Source organism: Erinaceus europaeus, chromosome 15 (assembly GCF_950295315.1).
Source record: "Erinaceus europaeus chromosome 15, mEriEur2.1, whole genome shotgun sequence".
NCBI classification, from domain to species: Eukaryota; Metazoa; Chordata; class Mammalia; order Eulipotyphla; family Erinaceidae; genus Erinaceus; species Erinaceus europaeus.
This window is the reverse complement of record NC_080176.1, coordinates 16,134,818-16,147,961: the sequence shown is the minus strand read 5'-3', so window position 1 is coordinate 16,147,961 and position 13,144 is coordinate 16,134,818. Positions and strand designations below refer to the sequence as shown.

At 51.1% G+C, this 13,144-nt stretch overlaps 1 non-coding gene across 1 annotated transcript; it reads left to right on the top strand.

The window, feature by feature from the left end:
- The first annotated feature begins 12,049 nt into the window (after positions 1–12,049).
- TRNAT-CGU (transfer RNA threonine (anticodon CGU)) lies at positions 12,050–12,121 on the top strand. Its single transcript has one exon. It is a non-coding gene; the product is annotated as a tRNA-Thr (tRNA).
- The last annotated feature ends 1,023 nt before the right edge of the window (positions 12,122–13,144 follow it).

Genomic DNA, 13,144 nt, shown 5'->3' with positions numbered 1-13,144 from the left:
AGTTTATCACCTGGTAATTGTTTTGACAAGCAAGGGTCCAGGATGCATATGCATTTACGGTTGGTTCCCAGGCCATGTTTTTGTTCAGACAGAGATGGACAGCGACAGGGAGAGACTCCAAACCCCCACATCTTCTCCCGGTGTTACAGCATCTCCCACATGGTGCCAAGACTTAAAGCTGAGCTGCACATCCAGCAAGACAGAGGCCCTACCTCATGATGCACTCCATGGGCCCCTACTTCCTGGTAAGCTTCAGGAAGGAAAGTCATCTTGATAGCCTACTTTCTTTATTCAATAAAGATTTTTTTTTAAAGCATTAGAGACAGAATTTGAGAGGGAAGGAGGGAGTAGAGAAAGAGAGAAAGACACGCCTGCAACCCTGGTTCAGCACTTGGGAACCTTTCCCCCTGCAGGTGGGGACCAAGGGCTTGAGCTCTGTGCACTGTAGCGTGTGCACTTAACCAGATGTGCCACTGCCTGGCCCCAGTAGCCTACTTTCTAAGTGAGTAGACCCATTGTGTATACTGAAACCAGGGACACTCACCACCTCTTTGAAGGGCCCTCCTGTCAGATGTGACGGCGACGACGGAACATTCCAAGTGGAAGCCAATGTACGTGTGACTCCCGCTCTCACCCCCCTGGGCTGCAGGGACAGAAGCACCTTCCACCCTGAGCTCGGGGAGGAATGACAAGTGTTCCCCCAGCAGACTCGGGAGTCCAGCCCCAAAGAGCAAGGCTGTGTCGTCTCACCCACAGCCGCCTGTGCCTCAGGCTCTTGACCAGAGACAGGTAAGGTCATCAGCACAAGAGCGTCTCGGCAGACTGTGGCTGAGACGGTTTAGTTATGACCCTCCTGGAAACGCTGGCAAGGGGTCTGCAAAGCCGTTTGTACACATGGGCTTGTTTTCTTAAACTGCTAAGCCCCTTGGAGAGCTGACCAGGGTGCTGTTTGAAATAGAAGCCCAGAGACACAAGGACACCTGGAAAAGATGCCTCTAACCCAGTGCTCCTTCCACTCCTCTCCACACTCAGGGTTCAAGGGCCCAGGGACAAAACGTGGTCCAAGACAGAACAGCAGCAGCTGCAGACTCAAACACTGCTGGCTGTGACATCTGGCCAGACCACCACCTGTGTGACTTTTCTGTCCCCATCTTACAGACACAGTCTCTGAGGTCGGAAGGGGTAGGACATGGCCCAGACTGCATAGGAAGCAGCAGTCAGAGGAGCCATCTGAGACTAAGCTTCAGCACTCCAAGCCCCAGGCCATGTGGTGGACTGAGCATGTGGACACCAGTGTGGTTCAGGCTGTCACAGACTCGGCTGACTCCAGCCCACCCAGCTCAGCTCACAGCAGCATGAGGCTGAGGCTCACCCTGGCTGGTCACCACAACCCCACACGTTTTAAACGATGCCTCTTTGCAAGTCTGTACAGAATGAAGTTGATGAACCTCTGTCAGAACAAGAGGACACAAATCACTAGTATTAAGAGTGAGGGAGGAGAGGTGACTACCAGTTAAATGGTTAGAAACAGGCAGCAGGCCAGATCATATAAAATATAGGTATCTGCCTACACAAGCAAACAGGTTTTTTTTTCTTTCTTTTTATCAGAGCACTGCTCAGCTCTGGCTTATGGTGGCGTGAGGAACTGAACCTGGGACTTTGGAGCCTCAGGCACAAGAGTCTTTTTGCATAACCATTATGCTATCTACCCTCCTCAGCAAACTTTTTCTAAGACTTGTGAGAGTACGTGGTGATCTGCTGTGTTTGGGAGGTGAGAGGGTGGGGATACAGAGCTCTGGTGGTGGGTATGACACTGAACTCTTACTCTGTAATCTTACAATCTTATAACCCACTGTTAATCACAAATAAAAAATGGAGGAGTAACATGTCAATAAAGCAACCCATTTAGATGAAACAGCTTCCTTGAAAGGCACAAACCACAAAGAAAGAATGAGCCTCATCAGCCTGTTATAGCGCAGGAAAAAAATTCAGTTAACAGTGGGAAACTATTTTGCAAGGAAAGGGTAGTGGCTTTTCCTTGTTCACCGTTTAAGGAAAAAAAAATAAATAAGACCAATTACTACCAGGTAGCAATTCCACACAAACTCCTAGGAAGGTCTAAGGGTGGGATGTTTCCCAGCTTATTCTGTGATGCCAGCATGAACCTTAGGGAGGACTGTCAAGCAATTACTGACCAGCACTCATCACCAACACCCGAGTTTTCTAACTGATTTTTCAGAAACTTAAATCCGACAATACCTGAAAGGGGGCTGTGGGGCCAGGAGAATACTCCTCTGGTAGCACACATGCTTAACCATGCACAAAGGCCAGGGTTAAAGCCCCTGGCACACCTGGGAGGACCATGCATGGCACTAAGGGAAGCCCCATGGATAGTGTTAGCAGCACTGTGGTGTCTTTTCCGTCTCTCCCTCTCTCCCTCTCTAGCACTGTCTGAAACTAAAAGAAGTCTCCTGAGACCTGTGGAAATCATAGGCATGAACCCCAGTAAACGAACTAAGGGGGGGGGATCTATTACATTAAAATCTCCTGACCAAATGGGATGGTTTAACACTTGAAAATTCACCCAGTGTAATTCACCATAGTAATTAGAGGAAATTAAGACCAAAATCATCTTGGTACACAGACTCTTGAAAATCTAGGGGGTCGGGCAGTACTGCAGTGGGTTAAGCGCACGTAGCATGAAGCACAAGGACCGGCACAGGGATCCCAGTTCCAGCCCCCAGCTCCCCACCTGCAGGGGAGTCACCTCACAAGCAGTGAAGCAGGTCTGCAGGTGTCTATCTTTCTCCCCTGTCTTCCCTTCCTCTCTCCATTTCTCTGTCCTATCCAACAACGACAGCAACAATAGTAATAATAAATTATTATTATAATAAACAAGGGCAACAAAGAGGCAAAAATGGCCTCAGAAGCAGTGGATCTGTGAAGCAGGCACTGAGCATCAGTGATAACCCTGGAGGCAAAAAAAAGAAAAATTCTTGGCATTCTGTGCCAAAAGATAGCTCACCTGATAAAGTGCTCACTTCATCTCACAGAAGGACCCAGGCTTAAGTGCCCAGCACCGCATATAAGCCCCTACATGGAGAAGCTTCAGGAGCAGTGGGCAGTGTGTCTTCTGCTCCGGCTCCCTCTCCTTCCCTACCTATTTCTGTCTGGAAAAAAGAACAAAAGAGTTGGCTAACAATAGCACAGTCACACAGCAGGTGTGAAGCCCAAGCAAAGTTCCAGTGACAAGCAATGAAGAAATAAATCCTTCTGCCACCCACTCCTGACTCTGCAAATCCCTCAGCCTAATAACAGGAAACTTCCTCACCCTGGTCAAGGGCATCAATGGCAAACCCACAGCTGCACCACCCTTCACATGAACCCAATGTCGCCTTCCCAACATCAGACATCATCATCCCTTCTGTCAACATGATTCAACTGGCAGCTCTGCTCAGTAAGGCAGAAACACAACCAAAAGACTGGAAAGGACAGTGGGACTGTCATCGCTTGCAGCCGACATGACTGCCCGTGAATTCAGCGGGTGGCAGCATAGCGGGTAACATGGACATTCAAGTGCACTGTCTTTCCAGCACCACCCTCACTCGTGTGTGCTGTCGCTAGTGAGCGGCTTCCCGGGGCCACTTCTGCTGCTGTTCTCTTCAAGTTTCAGATGGAGAGACGGAGGAAGAGAGAGACAACAGCACTACACCACCATATAACAATCCCAGAGCATCCAAAAAAGAAGCAGTGGGGAACTGACTCAGCTACACAGAAGGGCTAGATGGTGGCACACCTGGTAGAGCGCACACGTTAACATGTAAGAACACACACAAAGTGCAAGGACCGGCGTAAGGATCCAGTTCAAGCCCCGGGCTCCCCACCTGTAAGGGAGTCGCTCCACAGGCGGTGAAGCAGGTCTGCAAGTATCTGTCTTTCTCTCCCCCCCCCTTCTTCCCCTCCTCTCTCCATTTCTCTCTGTCCTATCCAACAATGACGACATCAATAACAATAATAACTACAACAATAAAACAACAAGGGCAACAAAAGGGAAAATATTTTTAAAAAAACATGTAAGAACACAGATTCAAACCACGTACATCCCCATCTGCAGGGGGAAAGCTTCATAAGCAGCAAAGCAGGTCTTCAAGTGTCTTTCTGTCTTTCTCCTCTCTGCCTCCCTCTCAATTTGTCTCTATCAAGAACAGAAAAAAATATTGGCGGGGGGGGGGGCAATCTGACTCACCTGGTTAAGCACACACATTATAGTGCTTAAGGACCCAGGTTCAAGACCCTGGTCCCCACTTATGGGGGAAAGCTTCATGAATGGTTAAGTAAGGCTGTAGGTGTCTGTCTCCTTCTTTGTTTATCTCTACCTCCCCCTCCCTACTCAATTTCTGTCTATCCATAAATGAATTTTAAGAATTAGGAAAAAAGGAAAAAAAAAAAAAAAAAGAAAAAAATGGCTACCGGAAGCAGTGGATTCATCATGCAGGCACCAAGCCCAGAAATAACCCTGGAGCAATAGAGTAAGAAAATAAAATAACTCCATAGAAACAAAGGACTAGAGAAGGTGAACTAAAAAAAAAAAAAAAAAAAAAAAAGGAACAAATGTATAGAAGTATAATCTTTTTTTCCTCCAGGGTTATCGCTGGGGCTTGGTGCTCTTGGAGGTTATTTTTCTCACTTTATTGCCTTTGTTGTTATTATTATTGCCACTTGCTGTTGTGGTTGTTGGATAGGACAGAGAAGTTGAGAGAGGGGGAGAGAAAGGCACCTGCAGACCTGCTTCACTGCTTGCAAAGCGACCCCCCTGCAAGTGGGGGCCGGGGGCTTGAACAGGGATCCTTATGCCGGTCCTTGTGCTTCGTGCCATGTGAACTTAACCGGCTGCACGACCACCCAGCCCCAGAAGTATAATGTTATAAACCATTATTAAATCACTTAGTAGAAACCACTGTTCAGACAGTCTAGAAAGTGAAGTTCAAATTTACCAGTCCCCCCATCCTCACCTTACCCTGACTTGTCCTTGATGTTTATAGAGACCTCTGGAGCCTAAAGATCAATGTTTTGCCACCAAGTGGACTAGGATGTGTCCCCCTCTTAGTACACCATATAGATCAGCTGTGAAGGTTCCGGGTGCAGAAAATAGAGCAAATGTTTTGGTCCAGAGGCTGGGCAAGGCTGGGCAAACTGGGCTAGCCACTGTGAGCCGACTTACTGGAACAGAAGTGTTCTGTTCATGTGATAGCAACATGAACCATGGAATCACTGCAGCCGAGCAACCTGGGAAAAAAACAGGGGCAAATGTGGGGGGCTGGGCAATAGCGCAGCAGGTTAAGCACACATGGAGCAAAGTGCAAGAACCAGCATAAGGATCCTGGTTTGAGCCCCCGGCCCTCCACTGGGGAGCTGGGGGGGTGGGGGTGCTTCACAAGCAGCAAAGCAGGTCTGCAGGTGTCTAGCTTTCTCTCTGCATTTCTCTGTCCTATACAACAACAATTATATCAGTAGCAAAAACAATTATATCAGTAACAGTAACAACAATGATAAACAACAAGGGCAACAAAAGGTGAAAAAACAGCCTCCAGGAGCAGTGGACTCGTAGTGGAGGCACCGAGCTCCAGCAATAACCCTAGAGACAAAAAAAAAATAGGGAGTCGGGCGGTAGGGCAGCGGGTTAAGCACACGTGGTGCAAAGCGCAAGGACCAGCGTAAGGATCCTGGTTCGAGCCCCGGCTCCCCACCTGCAGGGGAGTCGCTTCACAGGCAGTGAAGCAGGTCTGCAGGTATCTATCTTTCTCTCCCCCTCTGTCTTCCCCTCCTCTCTCCATTTCTCTCTGTCCTATCCAACAACGATGACATCAAGAACAACAATAATAACTACAACAATAAAACAACAAGGGCAACAAAAGGGAGAATAAATAAATATTTTAAAATTTTTTTAAATAATAATAAAGGGGGGGTGGAATGTGTGGAACTATAGCCCTATAGTCTTTGATACTTGTCAGAAATTGAGAGTGACGTGGGGGTAGAGTGGGAAAAAGAGAGACACCTGCAGCCCTGCTTCACAGCTTATCCCTATCTTCTTCTTCTTCTTCTAGCGTTTGCCCTTCTTCCGTAGCCAGTCAACAGCATCAGGTTGAGCCTGATGTAGTTTCGAGACCGCTATTATTTTACTTTATTGCCATTAGGGTTATTTATTGCCGGAGCTCAGTGCTGGCACTATGAATCCACTGCTCCCAAAAGCCCCTCCACCCCCCCCTTTTTTTTTTTAGGGCAGAACAGTTGAGAAGGAAGGGGGAAGCAGATACACAGAGGAAGACAGACCCTTGCAGACCTGCCTCACCACTCCTGAAACATCCCTCATGCAGACAGAAAGCTGGGGCTCAAACCTGGAGCCTCGTGCTTGGTGATGTGTTCACTCAGCTGGGTGCACCACTGCCCGGCCCCACCCTTGTAATCTTATAATCCTATAAACTACTATGGAATCACTAATATAAAACTAGGGTTCTTTTTGTTTTTGTTAACTTTTTAAATTATACTTATTTGATAAAGACAGGCAGAAATCAAAAGTGAAGGGCATGATATAGAGCAAGAGAGACAGAGACACCTGCAACACTGCTTCACCACTTGGAAAGCTTTCCCCCTACAGGTGGGGACCAGGGGCTCAAACCCTGGTCCTTGTGCATTGTAGCACGTGCTCAACCAGGTGCACCACCACCCGGCCCTAACTTTTTTGTGTGTTTGACCTTCTCATGGTGCATCCCGTGAGTACCCATTCATTGGGGAAACTGACGATCCTTCCTAGCCGACTGAATCCACATGGATCCCAGTCACTTTCAAAGCCAGCAACAAGCAGCTCCTGACAGCTTTCAACCTGACGCTGTTGACTGGCTACGGAAGAAGGGCAAACGCTAGAAGAAGAAGGGAGCAGAGTTTAGGATCTCCAGGCCCTGATTCCAGGAACAAAACAATCCAGACCTCAGCCAAGGGCAGGCAGGGAGGGCACAGATCCCACCAACACAGCAGATGCACCACGGGCTCACAAAGGGGCCACGGCCATCCCACGGGGAATGAGTGTTCCTACACACTGGAGCCAGCGGGGCGCGGGGAGGGGGGTTCTGGCACATGGGCAGAGCATGCACACAGGCCCCAACTCTCGACTCACACAAACACACATAGAAAATTAAACAGACGCCAACTCTGTGACCAAGGTCGGCAGAGTCCCTCACCGAGATACTAAAAACAGTAGACAGCCTGATCCAATTCACATAAAGGGAGAATTCAGAAAGACACCATGAAGAACATGAAAAGGCCAGGCCAGGCCAGGCCATGCTGACAATCTCTCCAACACAGACAGCTGTCCCAAGATGGTGGAAACCTGTGCCGAACCCTCTAGGGAGTCAGTGAGGAGAGGAGCCATTTTTCCTGGGCTGGAAGATACATCGGGTGGGGCAGTCTTGCCTTACACCTGAGCAGGATTTGAGGCCCAGTACTCTTAGAAGACACCACAGCACTGGGGGAGGCTCCAGCGATCCCCCCCTCCACACACACACACTTTCTCTGTATATGAAAAAAAAATAATAAAAAAGCCTAGTTGCACCACTGAAGATGCTCAGCCCAGGCATTACAAAAAAAAAAAAATTTTTTTTTTATAAAAATTACGCAAAAGAACAGTCAACCCTTCACAAAAGAAGTTGGGTGGGAAACCAACAAAGACAGGAAATAGTGCTTAACATCATGGTCTGTGGGGAAAGGCAAATTCAAAATCCCACTGGAGGGAAGGGCTGGATGGAGGAGGGGACTTGAAAGCTGAGGGTCTCTGGTGCGTGCCGTTCCTGCTCACTGACTCCCAGGCTCACACCCCATCAAGCACAGGACATCCACCTGCTCCAGGGGACAACAAAAGGGCCTCTGGCCGCAGGTTCTAAAGCCCCCATCAGGGGCCAGGTGGTGGCATACCCGGTTGAGCGCACACACTATCACACACAGGGACCAGGGTTCAAGTCCACACTCCCCACCTGCAGCGGGAAGCTTCACAAGCTGCTAAGCAGGTCTGCAGGTGTTTCTCTCCCCTCTATCTCCCCCTCCCCTCTCAATTTCTCTGTCCTGTCAAATTAAAAGAAAGAAAGAAGGCAGGCAGGAAAGAAAGAAAGAAAACGCCCTCTGGGAGTGGTGGATTCATCAGCTCAGACGCTGGCAGGTGCTGAGAGACTGAGTAAGCATCACTTCCTTTTTCTGATGCCCAGGAAGGAGCTGGGGCCCCTACACAGTGAAACCCCTGAGCAGACCCAGGCCCCACCTTTTCATTTGTCTTGATTCAGAGACTCCGAGACAGAAGAGACGCCGCAGCACCATGCCAGTCCCCGAGTTGCTGCCCACTGCCATCCATGGTGCTGCCAAGGCACGAACCCAGGGCCTTGCACATGATTGGGTGTTCTACTAGGTGAGCTGGCTCTCAACCCTAAGGAGTGTTGCTGTAGGTTTTAAACCGAAGGCTGGCAATCATCAGTTTGCTTTTCCTCCTCTGTAAGCACAGGACTTCCTCTAAGAACACTTGAGAGGCAGTGGGTTAAGCGCACGTGATGCAAAGCGCAAGGACCCGAGTAAGGATGCCGGTTCGAGCCCCTGGCTCCCCACTTGGAGGGAGTCACTTCACAGGCGGTGAAGCAGGTCTGCAGGTGTCTGTCTTTCTCTCCTCCTCTCTGTCTTCCCCTCCTCGCTCCATTTCTCTCTGTCCTATCCAACAATGACAACATCAATAACAGCAATAATAATTACAACAACAATAAAAAACAAGGGCAACAAAAGGGAAAATAAATAAATATTTTAAAAATTAAAAAAAGGGGAGTTGGGCGGTAGCACAGTGGCTTAAGCGCACGTGGTGCTAAGAGCAAGAACCGGCGTAAGGATCCCGGTTCGAGCCCCGGCTCCCCACCTGCAGGGGAGTCCCTTCACAGGCGGTGAAGCAGGTCTGCAGGTGTCTTTTTCTCCCCCTGTCTCCCCTCCTCTCTTGATTTCTCTCTGTCCTATCCAACGACAGCAACAATAATAGCAACTACAACAATGGTAAAACAACAAGGGCAACAAAAGGGGAAAAAATGGTCTCCAGGAGCAGTGGATTCATGGTGCAGGCACCGAGCCCCGGCAATAACCCTGGAGGCTAATAATAATAATAATAATAATAATGAACACGAGAGCAGCTGTTCTCAATGTCAGGACCCAGAGGCAGCAGGAGACCTGAGAGGTCATGAGGAGGCAGAATGCTGAGTACCACGCAGGCCACCCTCCTCCCCAAACTCCATCCCAGCTCAGGGACTTGCTCATGGAGGGCGGCAGGCGGGCGGGCAGGACGGGCAGGACAGGCCGGATGGAGGGAAAGTCACAGCAGGACAAGCCTGACACAGGGTCACAAAGGGGGCCAGAAACATAAGTCAGCTCTTAGTGGGGTTTTTTCCCCTAAGGTGGGAAAAACCAACCAAGTCTCGGTTCAAAGGAAACTGAGAGGCTCAGAAACCACTCAGCCTCAGGAAACTTCGTTTTCAAGGCAGGGCAGATCAGAAAGCATCAGTCAGTCCATCATGTCACCGGTCAGCCCTGACACTTTCTCACTGAAGGTGCCGCCTTGCCAGAAGCTCCCACAGACACCAGAGGTCTCCTGCGCTGGGCATCAGCAAGGCCTGGTTCCCAGGGCGTGCTCATGTGTATGAGGTCAGCACCCATGGGTGTCAGGGACTCCAAGGACACAGAAAGTGAAGTGTTACCTTGAGCAAGGAGTGAGAGGGGGCAGGGCGGTAGGCCACTACCCAGAGTCCGCTGGTCAGTGGCTTCTCAGGGCTCCTCACAGCTCCTGCCAGCTCCAATTTAAGCAGCGTGGGAAGTGGGTGGGACAGCTAGGCCTCCCGCCTGCCCACCAAGTCACAGGTGTTCCCCTTCTCCTCCTCCTCCTCCTCCTCCTCCTCAGTCCTCAGCAGGCAGCTGCTGTCAGTCCCACCACTCGCTCACCTCTTTTCACTTTTCAGACACCTCTGCCATTTCTCCTCCACCACCCCAACAACTCAGAAAAGGGAGGGCAGCTGTGGAACCCGTTTTATCATTAAGGAGTTGAAAGCAAAGCTCAGTGGCCAACTTGTTTAAGTTCTGAAAACACTGTTTCTCTTTCATCTTTTTTCACCCAGGGAGTAACAGGGAGGTCTGCTGGGGGAGCTCAGCGCTGCAGGTGTGCAGTGTCAGGGTCCCTGAAAGGCCAGGGCCTTCACGCACCTGCCCTCACCTTGACATTTACAGCAACCTGATGAAAACAACCTCCTTTGCCGGTTCACCCTGCAGGGTGGCCTGCGGGCATGCTCCTGTAGGTCTCTGCAAGCTCTGTAAGTCACAGGCACCAGCCTGCCAGTCATGTGCAACGGCGCACTGCCCGGCTAACAAGCCACAGATGACCCAACACCTAAGTCCCAGAGACTGACTCCCGTGGTGGAGATAAATTACTAGAGAGAATAAAAGAAACCAACCAAGAACAAGAAAAGGGGAAGACAGCATAATGGTTATGCAAAGAGACTCTTGCCTGAGGCTCCAACTCCCAGGTTCAACACCCCTGTACCACAAGCCAGACCTGAGCAGTGTTCTGATAAATAATAGTAATAGGGAGTCGGCGGTAGCGCAGCGGCTTAAGAGCATGTGGCACAAAGCACAAAGCGCAAAGATGGGAGTAAGGATCCCAGTTCGAGCCCCCGGCTCCCCACCTGCAGGGGAGTCACTTCACAGGCAGTGAAGCAGGTCTGCAGGTGTCTATCTTTCTCTCCCAGTCTTCCCCTCCTTTCTCCATTTCTCTCTGTCCTAACAACGACGACATCAACAACAATAATAACTACAACAATAGAAAACAGGGGCAACAAAAAGGGAAAAATAAATATAAATATTTAAAAATTAAAAAATAAATACTAGTAATAATAAACAAATAACCCAAATGCACACCAAGAGCATATGCCACTGACTGCAGCAAGTCTCATTCACAACAGTGTGCCATGTTACACATCACATAAGCAAATTATTATTATTATTAATATTATTGTTGCCTCCAGGGTTATTGCTGGGGTTCAGTACCTGCACTACCAACCCACTGCTCCCCAAGGTCACTTTTTCCATTTCATTGGATAGGACGAAGAGAAATTGAGAGGGGGAGGGGAGATAGAGAGGGAGAAAGACAGAAAGACACTTGCAGACCTGCTTCACCTCTGGAGAAGCATCCCTCCCTCCCAAGGTCTGGAGAGGGGGGCTCGAACCCGGATCCTTGTGGGGGGGACCCTTGTGTTTAGTATACTATGTGTGCCACCGCCGGCTCCCAAGTAAATAATTACTGATAGTTGAAATTGTTATATAAATGATACATGTATAATATGTATTAATGTGTAAAGTCACGCGATATAATACTTGTCAAACAATAGATGCTTTACGTACTGACCACGGTGCCGGCGCTTTAATTCATGAGAAATCAGAGTGCAGCGCGGGCCTGTGAGGCAGTGCAAAGGCGCCCTTGTTTGATACGCATTATCAAAAAATGACCTCCGGGAGCAGTGCAAAGGCTGCCCAGCACCCAGGGCTTTGCGGCTGCAGCCCGGGAGCCTGCGGGCTCTGCAGGTAGGGGCGCCCCAAGTGGTGGGGAACCGGAGCGGGAGTGCACCTGGTGTGAGGGAGCGCTGGGGGGCGCTGCGGGCATTCATTCCACACCCTTTGCCCAGCGTCTCCTCGGGAAGTCAAGGTGGTCAGCTTGGGGGGGTAGGGAATTGTTCAAGGTTGCGCGGGGCAGTTTATGAGGCTCAGGGATTCGAACCCGCAGCAGAGACCCCGCCCGCTCCCGAGGCGCAGACACGTCCAGAGAGAGAGTAGCGAGAGCGACCAGCGCGCGCTGCACCCCGCCCCTCCGGCCACGGAGAGTAGGCGGGGCTGTCTGGGGCGCGCACGCGCACATGCGCCTGCTCGTGCTCGCGCCGGCAGCGCACGGGAGTGCCGCCAGCATAGAGGCTCGTGGAGCCGCCATTCTAACGCAGGCGCGGTGGCCAAGTGGTAAGGCGTCGGTCTCGTAAACCGAAGATCACGGGTTCGAACCCCGTCCGTGCCTGCTGCAGGGTTTCCCCTTTGTGGGCAGACTTTTTACGGTCTGACTACTTTTCCAACCTGCCTGGATCCACACCTGAGACCTGGGCCTCCGACAACTGTTTTCACCTCGTTGGTCATCAAACACCCCTGCACTGCTGGAAACACCCCTGCACTGCTGGAGGCTGCGTGCCGCTCCCCGGCCGCTGGACCTCCGCAGAGCTCGCAGCCCCCGAGCTGCAGCGGCTGAGGTTCACGCGCAGCTATTTTTTGACCCTCTGCAGAGCCCGCACCCGGCTCCCGCTTGTGAAAACACCCCTCCACCGCGCCGCTTCGCCGGAGAGGCACCCCACATCCGAGGGACCCCAGCTTGACCCCCCCCCCCCGTTCCCGGGGGCACCCGGGGAGCCAGCACGATCAGGACAGGCTCTGACGGGGGGCTGGGGTGCAGGTATTGGGGACAGCCCCGACTCCGCAGCACTGAGAGAAGCCCCCACCCCCGCGCCCCGGGGCTTCTGCCCAACCGCCAGGTGCAGCCCGGCCTCGGCCGCCTTCACACCCAGGAAGCCCGGGCGCAGTCACAGGCCAGAACAGCAAGAGCGGCTGCCGCGCTCCTCGCGAGGACGCTCGGACCCTCTGCAAATGCAAGTCCCGGCTGTCCGTCCCGGCTGGAGCCTCAGACTCTGCGTTGTAACACGAGTTTCCCCACCCCCGCACCCCCGCACCCCCGCACCCCCGCAACCCCGCACCCCCGCAGGATCAAGTCTAGAGTTGTCCAACACAAAGGTCAGGAGGCAAGCAGTTTAGGACCTTTCTGATGAGACACCCGCTGGAGTGTCCTGTCCTCTGAGCGTTCACTCATTCCTTGCTCATTCACTCATTTGAAAAATTTAAAAAATTGTTCTGTCTTTATTTATTGGATAGAGACTGTCAGAAATTGAAAGGGTAGGGGAGATAGAGAGGGAGAAATTCGGAGACACCTGCCATACTGGGTCACCACTTGTGAAGCTTTCCCCCTGCAGGTGGGACTGGGAGCTCTAACCTGTCA